The sequence below is a fragment of the Propithecus coquereli genome, unplaced genomic scaffold, assembly GCF_000956105.1.
Source record: "Propithecus coquereli isolate 6110/MARCELLA unplaced genomic scaffold, Pcoq_1.0 Scaffold3, whole genome shotgun sequence".
NCBI classification, from domain to species: Eukaryota; Metazoa; Chordata; class Mammalia; order Primates; family Indriidae; genus Propithecus; species Propithecus coquereli.
In genome coordinates, this window is record NW_012148618.1 from 16,942,253 (window position 1) to 16,953,309 (window position 11,057).

Consider the following 11,057-nt stretch of genomic DNA (forward strand, 5'->3'; position numbering starts at 1 on the left):
CTTGCCTGAGACACTAATGATTCCTTTCCATTACATCCGGTAGAGCCTGCTCGGTTGACCTCTTGGCAGTGTTTAGTGTAGTTCACCCCTTGTCCTAGTTGACATGCTCTTCCCTTGTATGCTAGAACACAGACCTCTTTCTGGTTTGCCTCCTACCTCTCTGGTAACAGTTTCCTGGCCTTCATTGTCTCTTTTTCCTCATCCCATCCCTTAAATATTGATATTCATCAGAGATCTGTCTTGGCCCCTTCCTGTATTTTCCTGGGAGTATGTGTAGAAAGCTCATCCTCTTCTGAGGTTCCAGTTTTCATTTATATGGTAATGACTTCAAAATTTATATCTTCAGACCTGACCTCTCTCATACACATCAAACACATATTCAACTGCCTACTAGATATCCCTTTTTAAATATAATCTCAAATTTAACATCATAAAACCAGGCCCCTTCCTACCCCTCATCAAATCAAATTAAACACGCGCGCGCACGCACACACACACTATTCTTAGCTGCTTTTGTGTTTGTTACTTAGTGAATGGCAACACCGACCACCTGGTGGCCAAGAAGAAACTAGGTATTTTTATTGACTTTTCTCTCCCACTCCCCCTGCCCCTGTTAAAATAATCATGACGACTTCTACTTCTGCCTTTTGAGTCTATTCACCGTTCTCAATCCACATTCATACTATCGAAGACCAGCTCTCCTGAGTCTCACCGCCCTGTGTTCTTCCTTCTCCTATTTTCATATTGTTCCGGAGCGATTTTTATAAAATTAAACTCTAATAGCTCCTCGGCTTAAAACCCACCATCTGCATCCTCTGATTCTCCGGATAGAGTTCAAACTCCTTAATATGACCCTTATGGCTCAGAATAATTGGCCTTATCTTTCCAGCCCCCTCTCTTCCTATTCTCCATCTGTGTTTTCTGCTCATTTGTACCTTGCTCACCCTCTAAGCTAACTTTCACACAATGTGGGGATGCTCTTACCAGTTCACTGCCCCATTCTCCTGCCACTTAGGGGTCGCTTTCTTCTGGAATCTTTTCCTGTCCCCACAGTTTGAGTAAGGTGTTTTAGAACTCTTCTGGATGCCAGGACACCACGTACTTCTCTTCTTTCCCTCAGTTATCACCTTGCAGGGGACTGGTGGGTTCACTTGTCCTGTGTTATTCACTGGACTATAAGCTCTCTTGGATATCAGAAGCCATCTACCACATTTATCTTTGTAACTCCAGAACCTTATATAATGCCTGGCACATAGTGTGCTTTCTAAATAAATGACTCCCAATTCTACATCTTAGCCCTGGCCTATTTCCTGTAATTTAGCTGCCTGCAGAGCGTTTCTAATTGTTTCTAGCTAGTACCTTCGTTTCAATGTACCCCAAACTGAACTCAAGTTCCTCTAAGATTTCAGACTTTCTTGTTTTTCCATGGCAACATTATTGTTCCAATCTCTTAAGCTCCAAACCTTGGCATCATCTCGGACTATTCTCTCTCCCTTGCCAGCCACATCCAATGAATAGAATCAAGACCGTAGATTCTACTTTTATAAAGTCTCTCCAATCTTTTTCTCCTTTTACTGTTTCCACCTCCATAATTTTAATGGAAAAGATTGGTTATATTTTGACTAGATGAATAAAATAGTTTTGTGGGTTTCAGTCTTAATCTCCCTCCAATATACCCCATTATTATATTAATTTCTGAAAAGCACAGTTCAAATTATTTCACTTGTCAAAAATCTTCAAAGATTCTCTGTTTTTTATTTAGTTAAAAACCAAATAGACTAGCATTTAAGGCCTTCATTAATGTGGCCCCAATCTGTCTGTTCATCCTAATTTTTACTATTTTACTATAAAAATGAGATACTTCAGTTAAACCACAGTGTTCCACCAGCAAGTTCTACACTTTCCCACCTTGACACGTTTGTTCCCCTTCTCCCTGATTAGTGGAATGTCCCTCTATCCAATGTCTTTCTTCATATGCAGAAATCCCTGCCATGTGTCAGGGTTTATCATGGAGGCCATCTCCACCATAAAGCCTTTCCTGATTTTGCATGATGAAATATGATCTCTCCTGCTTTTAACCCCCCAGAACTATTTGTTTTCCTTATATGGTACTCATCAATACCATATCTGTACCTGCCCTTTGCTATAATCACATGACTCTGACTAATACTCTGTTTCTCTTTCTATAAATTCACTGAAGTTAGTGATGATGGCTTACTTATTGTTTGTTATCAACCTACCCTAGCACAAATCACCACTCCCCTTGTACATGGATACACACACATATACATATACATATACATAGAAAAGCCCATGGGCTCATGCACTGGCTGTCTCCTTGAAAAAAGGAGTAGAGAGAACCATTGCTCTACTCTTTCTTTGCATATATTCATTCAAAAACTGTACGCTGATAACACTAATCATGGTTATTCTTTTAGATTCCCATGACCTCTAAGATATAGCTTATTCCTTTGGCTCATACTCCTTTTTTAAACTAATTAAGACTGGAGGCACGACCGCAACCGTTCTTTGCTCTCTTACATGTTTTGGGGACTCCCTTTATGGAACTGTACACCTCCCAGGAATCGCCTGTACCTTTATGTTTCCTAAGGAATTCAGACAGACCTTGCCAATTCCTGGGCAACTTTAGAGAGGTCTGCCCTTTCCAGGTAAGATTCATGTTCACATTCCCAGATTAAGTCTCCAGCCTCTCTGTGACTTGAGAATGAAGGGAGGTTGTTCTTGCTGTTCTTACCCTGAACAAAAGGGACTTCATGCCTCACTTGTTCCCCAGGGAGAACAAACACAGCCATGTTTACCCTCACCGGGGCACATTTGCAAGCTGAAAAGTCCTGGGCATATTCATCCCTTTCCTGTTTAGAGTAATGGGAAGCCCAGCTGGGGTGGTTACCAGGTTCACAAAGAAACAGGCAAAATTTTGGCAAGTCACTGGGAGACCTAGCAACAAAATTGACTTCCCCCACCCCCTTTCCCATCCATTTGAAATGCAGGGTGCCTCAAAGCAGCATGAAATCCCTGGGAACTTCTTGTGTCCTTTCAACAAATCAGCTCGATGAAGGGAGATGACTCAGACTCCTTTGCCCCCAAAAGCCAGAGCCAACTCCGGCTACCAGCAGTCTTGGCTGCACAAAAGAACAATTTACTCTAGGTCCTCTCCCAGACTCCAGTCAGTCTCCCTGCTGCTTCAAGTGGCATCAAAGAGGGTGTGTGTACTTTGTTTAATTACCACTGCCCTTCTGGCAATATCTCTTTGACGGCCTGTATGTGGAAATGTGCCCATTTACAAATGGATGCCTCTACTTGCCAAGTAGCACAGCTCATTGTAAATGAAAAAAACTCTTCCTTTACATTTAGTGAAATTTTTTTGCAAATGGGGCTGATCAGCTCTGGCCAATTATGGGCTGGTTCTGCTGACTGTCAGCAATTTAAGTCTGTTAATTAAATTAAAAGTTGCCTGCTTGCTTTCGTGCAGTAGAAAGAATCTTTACATATACCCATGCATACATATCTGGAGTTTTTTTCAGGAAAATGTGTCTGCTGACTCTTTGCATTGGTCTATAAACCAGTTCTAACTTGGCCTGGAGAAAGAGTGCTGAGGGCAAATTGAGACCAGGAGACACATCTCACTGCCTGATGGATGGGAGAAACTACCCAGCATGTTGCCTCATTTTTCTCAGGAGGAGGAGGAGGGGCTGCACCTCTGCTCAGAGGAAATAAATCACAGGGTCAGAGGTCAGAGGTTATTAGTCTATAAAGTTTTATGACCTGTAGCTGGAAGTTATTTCTCTTGGATGGAGAAGCAAGAGAGAGGGAGGAAAAGTGCTTGTTCCTTTTCTCATGGCTTATCTCTCTGAGTTTAATTTCCTTGTTGCGTTCAATCCCAAAACATTGCTTTCTCAGCGTTTGTATTATTTATTCTTCACTATCTCATTCATTTTTACTACTGTTTGCTGCAGCATCCTATTTACCTTTTCTCAGTCATGTTATTACTGCTTTATTTGTTTCAGGCAACTTGTCATCCTTCTCCAGGAACTTACTGTTAGGAAAGACTTGCTTATTGACAATTCCTGTCTCCTTGAAGAAAAGCTGAATTAAATTGTAGAGATAAACCCCTTTTGTTCTTGTAATTTTTTTCTATTATTAGGGTTATTTTCTTAATTCTACATTTATTTTTTTATTTCTACATTTTATTTGGTCCTTAGATAAAGGGATATAGAGTGAAGGGGGATAATAGCAATGCTATCTTCCTTTTTTTACATTTATTGCCAAATTTTTCGCTTTCTAATTTGTTAAAAAATATTGAAAATGACATGATAATTAGGCTTAAAAATCTGTTATAGATTTCTCAGCACATGTAAGAATAACATGAACCTTAGTACATGCATCTATGTGATTTATGTAGAAGAACATATTTCTGAATGTTAATGGGGAAATACGTCCAAATTGGTTGTTTAAACAATATAAGGATTAGGGATAAAATAAAGAGTAGAGTATCAGGACTTAAAAGACCTCCTACATATTTCAAACCAATAAAAATTTTAAAATGAGTCTGGAATAGGAGTGAAGGAGATCAGAGACAGAGACCATATTACAAATGAATTGGGGAAGAGTCCTGCGCCCCTCCACATCCATCACAACCACCATTAACTGTCATTTTACTGCTGTGACATCTCAGCCAGATTGAAAGCCTCCTTGAGGCAGCGCTGTGTCTGGAGTGGAGCTCTATGTCTAGTGTCTAGCATCATTCCTGACATACAAGGAGTGCTCATTATGTGCCTCATGAGTCAATGACTGAATAAAATGATCAAAAACTTATGGCAATGGAGCTCCGATGCAGGATTCTCCTGTCCACGTATCTGTTCTGCTCTGTCAAGCTGTAGCCCATAGTGCGCCTCTAGTGGTTCACACCTGCACTGTGTTCTCTCGCTCCAGGTTTCACACGCCGTGACTGACTGGAGCAGACACTGCTCTCCATCCACCTTCACCCCCTGTTCCCTTTAGTGTTCAGTTTAGATGACCTTTCTCAGAGTGCAATGTGCACCATTCAAGGGATGGACACGTTTGAAACTCGGACTTGGGGGGACAGGGGGAGGCAAGGGCAACATACGTAACCTAAACATCTGTACCCCTGTAATATGCTGAAATAATAAAAATAAAATAAAATAAAATAAATAGATGACCTTTCTCGGGAGCTGGGTGAGATGCTGCCACACATAACATGCATCAAACCCTATTGGAATCGCACGTTTCATTTGTCTGTACCTTTTGCTAGACTACAAGCTTCTTGAAGGTAAAAGAGTGTCTTACCTATCTCTGTATTCTCAGTGTCTAGCCCAGACCATAGGGCAGAGGAGAAGCTTAACAACATATTTGTTGAATTAATAATGAGTGAAGGAACAAAAAGAATAAAGGGAACAAAAGGCAAGAAGAGAGAAACAGATAATGGTAAGAAGGGACTAAAAAGAGGACGTCTGCCTTTACCTTGAGAATACAAAGCACAATCTTATCAGAAAAGTGCATTAATTTTGACTCAAGGGACCTCCTCTGTGGACCATCTGGTTAGACGTTTGCTGTCTGAGAAAATGAAGGTAAGGGATAAAGTAAGTTAGGGTAGGCTGTTCAGTTGGAGTATAAGTGATTAGAGATAATGACAAGGTCATGTGTGGGCATTGTCCTGGCCATAATGGGAAGATTGGATGGGTTCTCCAGCTCAACCTGCTGGAACTTATTTCCCATTATCCTCTAACTCATTCCTTCTCATCTGGTTAAATCTATATTTTTATTGACTCCAAAATACCTTATTAATTTCTACTTAATTTATCAACTTTTCTGTCTCCCTCTCTTATATTTTTCTTCTCTCCTTATTCACCTATAAAATATTAATATAATCCTTCAAGAATCAATTCAATTTTTTTCTGCCTCCAGACTAATCTAAGACTTCTAAACTAATCTAAGCCTGTCATCTTCAGAATACCTGTGATATTGCCACCTATACCACACAACAAATATGGACATAATTATGGATAACATTGTATTGCCCACTGCTTTACCCAGTTTGTCTCCCAACCAGACCATAAATTCCTTCGGTGCAAGGATTCCACTTTTGAAATTTTCTAATTCTTCAAAGCCCTTGTCCTGGTAACATACTAGTTACTCGATGAATATTTGCTGATGGAGAAAAATAGGTTAGTCTATAACTTTTAAAAATATATGCTTTTAAAGTAACATTGCCCTCAGACAGCTATCTAATTATCCTGTCCAAATTTTTGCCTCTGGGGCATCCCAGTTCTATATGGATAGAGATATATACACATAGATATATTTATAGATGTAAGTTTAGATATAGAGAAGCTATTTCATTGTTTTATTAGAAACTTCATCTTCAAGAAGTTCTTCCACTTGCAAGCTTCTTTATGCTCATTCCTTTCTAAGAGATCATGATAAACAGTTGTTTACTGCCCTTTGAATAATGGACTATCATAAATGCTACTACTGGTTTTCTTCTTTCTCGGCTAAACAACCTTATTCCCTTTAGATATTTAAATGCCATGAACAGATGCTCAATAATGTTACTTGGTGGTTAGGCATAATTTATAGTGCTTATTTATGGAAGTAGATGAAAATAGAAACTTTATGTATTTTTAAACTTTTCTTTCACATATGGCGTACTTTACAGAGAGTGAGGATTTGGATGAATGGATAGATGAATGCAGCTAATATTCTCATTTTGGGCTCATCTAAAAGGGGGGAAACATAGGAAACATCAGAATGAAAGCTAAAATGCACAGGATGTTATTTTACTATTAACTCAGACCTTTCTTATGCCAGATGGTATTGGAAAAAAGCTTTTGTTTCCTTGATGATGGGCACTTCCTTTGAATTTTGCTAGCCAGACACATTTCCTCTCTTCTTAGCATCCACAGACTCAGCAGCCATCTTTCATGCACCACTTAGATGTAGTAGCTGGTTTGGCATTTCCAGGTGCCTGTGGGTCTGCTATTAATAATTTCTAGAATTTCATGACTATTCCAGTCACATGTAGAAGATGTCTCCCAGCGATAAGCATGAGACCCTTATGAGTAGAATCATTTTAGGCATAGCTTTATTAAAAAAACCATCAAATTTTAATTGGACCTACCAGACTTAATTTAAAGAGCTATAGTGAACTAATTCCGATGTATTGTTATATCCAAGTATAAACTTAACACTGTGTAATCAAAAATGTGTGTGTGTGTATGTGTGTGTATATGGTGTGTGTGTGTGTGTGTGAGATGTGTGATATGTATGGTGTGGGAATGTGGGAACAGCGGTGAACTGAAAACATTTTGTTTTTGTGGCATAACAGACAAGTCTTGGTACTACCCCTCAAGAAAGACATAAGAGTATAGAAGCAGAGGGTAACTAAATAAGCCAAAGAGACAGAGGTTACCATGCTAACAAACTAGATCCTGAGATGCAAGGAGACTTAGAGGTCAGCTAATACAACTTCATATCTCATGGAGAATGACATTTCCATTGTCATCAGTGAATATCAACTATCCTCAAAAGACTAGATAAAAACAGTGTTATTATTCATTTTGCAAAAATGAAGACAGAGAAAGAAAGAATTGAAGCTATTACTGTGGGAAGGGTGGAGTAGGGTAAACATGGATGTAATCACCTAATAGAAGAATATCAAACTTAATATCCAGGCACCTCTGGAACCCGAGAGATGGGTGTATGCTTGTGGCATCTAGCTTGGCAGGATGCAATATGAATTATACTTCTTGTCGTAAGTGCTGTATTCTAGCACAGGCTTCATCATTATAGCTATGTAGTGCTGAGCTATCCATGTGACTTCTCACTTGTAAAATGAAGGAGTGGTATTAAATGATTCCTAATTCGTTTCCAGCAATAAATTACATGATCCTAAAGAAAAATTTACTTCTAACAATGGATCAGCTGCAGAACATGTTGCCTAAGGTAGTATTATATGGATCTCAAGCTTTCTATCACATTCTCTTCTACTTAAAATTATACCTTCACAGGACATTGTATCTGCCCCATAGGCTTACTCCACATATTCTTCTCTGGGCCCTACATTTTTCTTTAAAAAATCAACTTGCTTGTTTCAGATTCTTTACACAGACTCATTGTTGGGTTAGAGAGGTATTACTATTCAAAAGGATGATACTAAGGCTATTATGAGCCTTGTACAGGTTGTATGATGCACAAGGTCACGCAAATGACTGACCAAGTGGGGGCTGCAAGCAGTGTGTCTTGGCGTAGGTGCATCCACCTGAAGGCAGGCATGGCTTTTATTAATTGACTGTATGGTGTAATATGGGCTTGGAGTATTGTGAGAGGTGGGATTCACCCATTTGTTACATGCTCTGGAAAGGTCTGACCTAAACCAACACTATTGGAATTGATTCCCTAATTCTGAACATTTATCACAAAACTAATTACAGGAGACTCTTTCTTTGAGGCTAAAAAAGAGATATTACATATCAATTCCTTTTAAGGGACAAAACACTCCAGACAGCTCAGATTAAACTTTTGCATCAGCCTACTTTGTTGGAATAATGGTACTTTACTATGGGAGGACACATTTTTTAAATGGAATTTATTGGACAAAACTTCCTCAGGGCTAACTTGCACTGAATCCCTGCTGAATGATCTCAAAAAGAATAAAACAAATTATATACAGTGCATTAGGCTTTAGCCTGCATAGTACAGTCAAAAACAGATTCAAACACCCCCTGTAGGAACCATGTCTGGCAATGGAAGGAAAATCTCATTGAAGCATTTGTTGATGTTCCTTCTCTTTCATCAAGAATTTGATAGACTTTTCTGTAGATACTCAGCAACCTATTTGTGGCTTGAAGTGAAAATGTAGTGCATTATGCCTTCCCTAAAATTTCATGGAAAATATAATTTGTCCAAATTCTCTTTCAAATCAAATCAGACTGAAAATGGCTCCCATCATTTCTCCCTTCAATCATAAGATGTTCCCATTAATGCCAGTTAATGCTGAGACCCTGGCAGTCTGTGTGCCTGATTCATTAATGAGGAGTCTCGTTTCCAATCGAGAGAGTAATACAATGGAGCAACTGCAATAATTTCCTGCCTTCTTCACGTGGACCCAGGCTCTGCCAGCTGCTGACCTCGCACCACAGATAAGCTTCATTCCCCTTAGCCCATGACAGTATGTGCTCAGGGAACAGTGGGCATGGCCACAGCGATGGTGAAATTTCATCTGACATCCCAGCCTCCATGCTTACTTGAGATCAGACGTGAAACTGCCATTCTAACTCTCCCTTCTAAAATGAAATTTCTAATTCAGTTAAGAATGGTATAGAGAAGCCAAGACCTCTATTACTCTGCAGCACCTTGCATTTCTACAAGGTACCCACTTCATCGAAACGCTGTAAATCCGTAGAATATCCTGCTAGTCTCATTACTAACATGACTTCAAAAATCAAGCTGGCTCAATTAATTTGTAACCCTGCTCTGTGTTCGACATGCTGGTTTTTAGAATCTATGTACACATATACTTAATTTTGCCTGAATATTTTATGTCTATCACTATAGATACCATAGTTATGTCTTAAATAGTAACAGCTATCAATATTTTTCCCTCTATCTAGTCCCACTCTTCCTATTCTTTAACCTAAACAGAGATACAAACAAGAAGTGATTGGGATTCTGGGTGTCAGCCTGTCTCCCAAATCTGCTGTAGTCAGAACAGTGGGGAGAATGTACCTATAAGTCTAAGAAGCCAAGAAACAATAATCCTCTTCAAAATGAGAAAGGGGCTCTCTCTGCCTTGGAGGGAAAAACACTCTTTTTTCCATGAACTTGTCAGACATCTTTCTCCCCATGCCCACACTTTCTGCTCCTAGAAGTAAGCAGGAGACACTTATTCACAGAGTCATTTTAAGCACTGTTTTGGTTCAAGCAGCATCACATTCTTAAACAAAATATTGAGTTTTAATTTTAATTTTTAATTTATTTCAAGTGCCAGCTGGTTTGTACTTTCTACAAACACTTTTGCAAATACCCTTAAAGCGTGTTTATGCTGCTAAGGAGAATGAGCTGTTTTTCAAGTCTTTTAGCAATAGTACTTTTGATCAATATCCCTGCTGAGCAACGAACAAACATGTGACCTTGGACAAGTCCCTAAACCTCTAAAGGCCTCAACCTGTTCATCTGTAAAATGAGAACACTGAATCAGATTTTCTGTACAGATCCTTATAGCTCTAAGAGGCTATTATTCTATACGTTAATTGCTAATGACTCTTGCCTGGGTGATAAAATCACTGGCCCAAAACGCTATTGAAATGAAGGCTGTTTCTAGCTGTTTTTTCTGCTGGATGAAGATGGAAATAACAATTATTACCTGGGGCCTTGGGGCCTACTTGCTTGTACTCAGGCTTTCTGGAAAGTTGAGATTCATTAATTGGCTATCTTCTGGGTCTAAAGCTACTTCAAAATTAATTGGGGATTTTGTATTTTCTCTGTGAGATTGAGCAGTGGGTAGGTATAAAGAGAAGTTATGCTTAAACAAGGAAGCATAGTTCTGCTCTCTAGAGGGCTCAGACTAGAACAAAATTCAGTCCTGCATAAGCCTCTGATAATTTTCAAGAAGATGGAAGGACCAAAAATTTTCCAGGCAGGTTAGTTACACATTTCTGATATATTTAAATAAACTGAGGCAGAATTTATATATCTCATAGAATTAGGATGATGCCAAGTAAACTATATTAAATGTACTATCCAACACAGCTAAAGTTATCCATGAGACTATATATTCTTTTTACCTTTGTAAATTATCATTTATTTTCTTAAATTTTTTTTATTTTAGCATATCATGGGGGTACAAATGTTTAGGTTAAATACATTGCCTTTGCCCCTTCCGAGTCAGAGCTTCAAATGTGTCCATCCCCCAGACGGTGCGCACCACACCCATTAGGTGTGAATATTCCCATCCCCTCCTCCCCACTCTCACCTGCCTGACACCCGATGAATGTTACTACTATATGTGCACTTAAGTG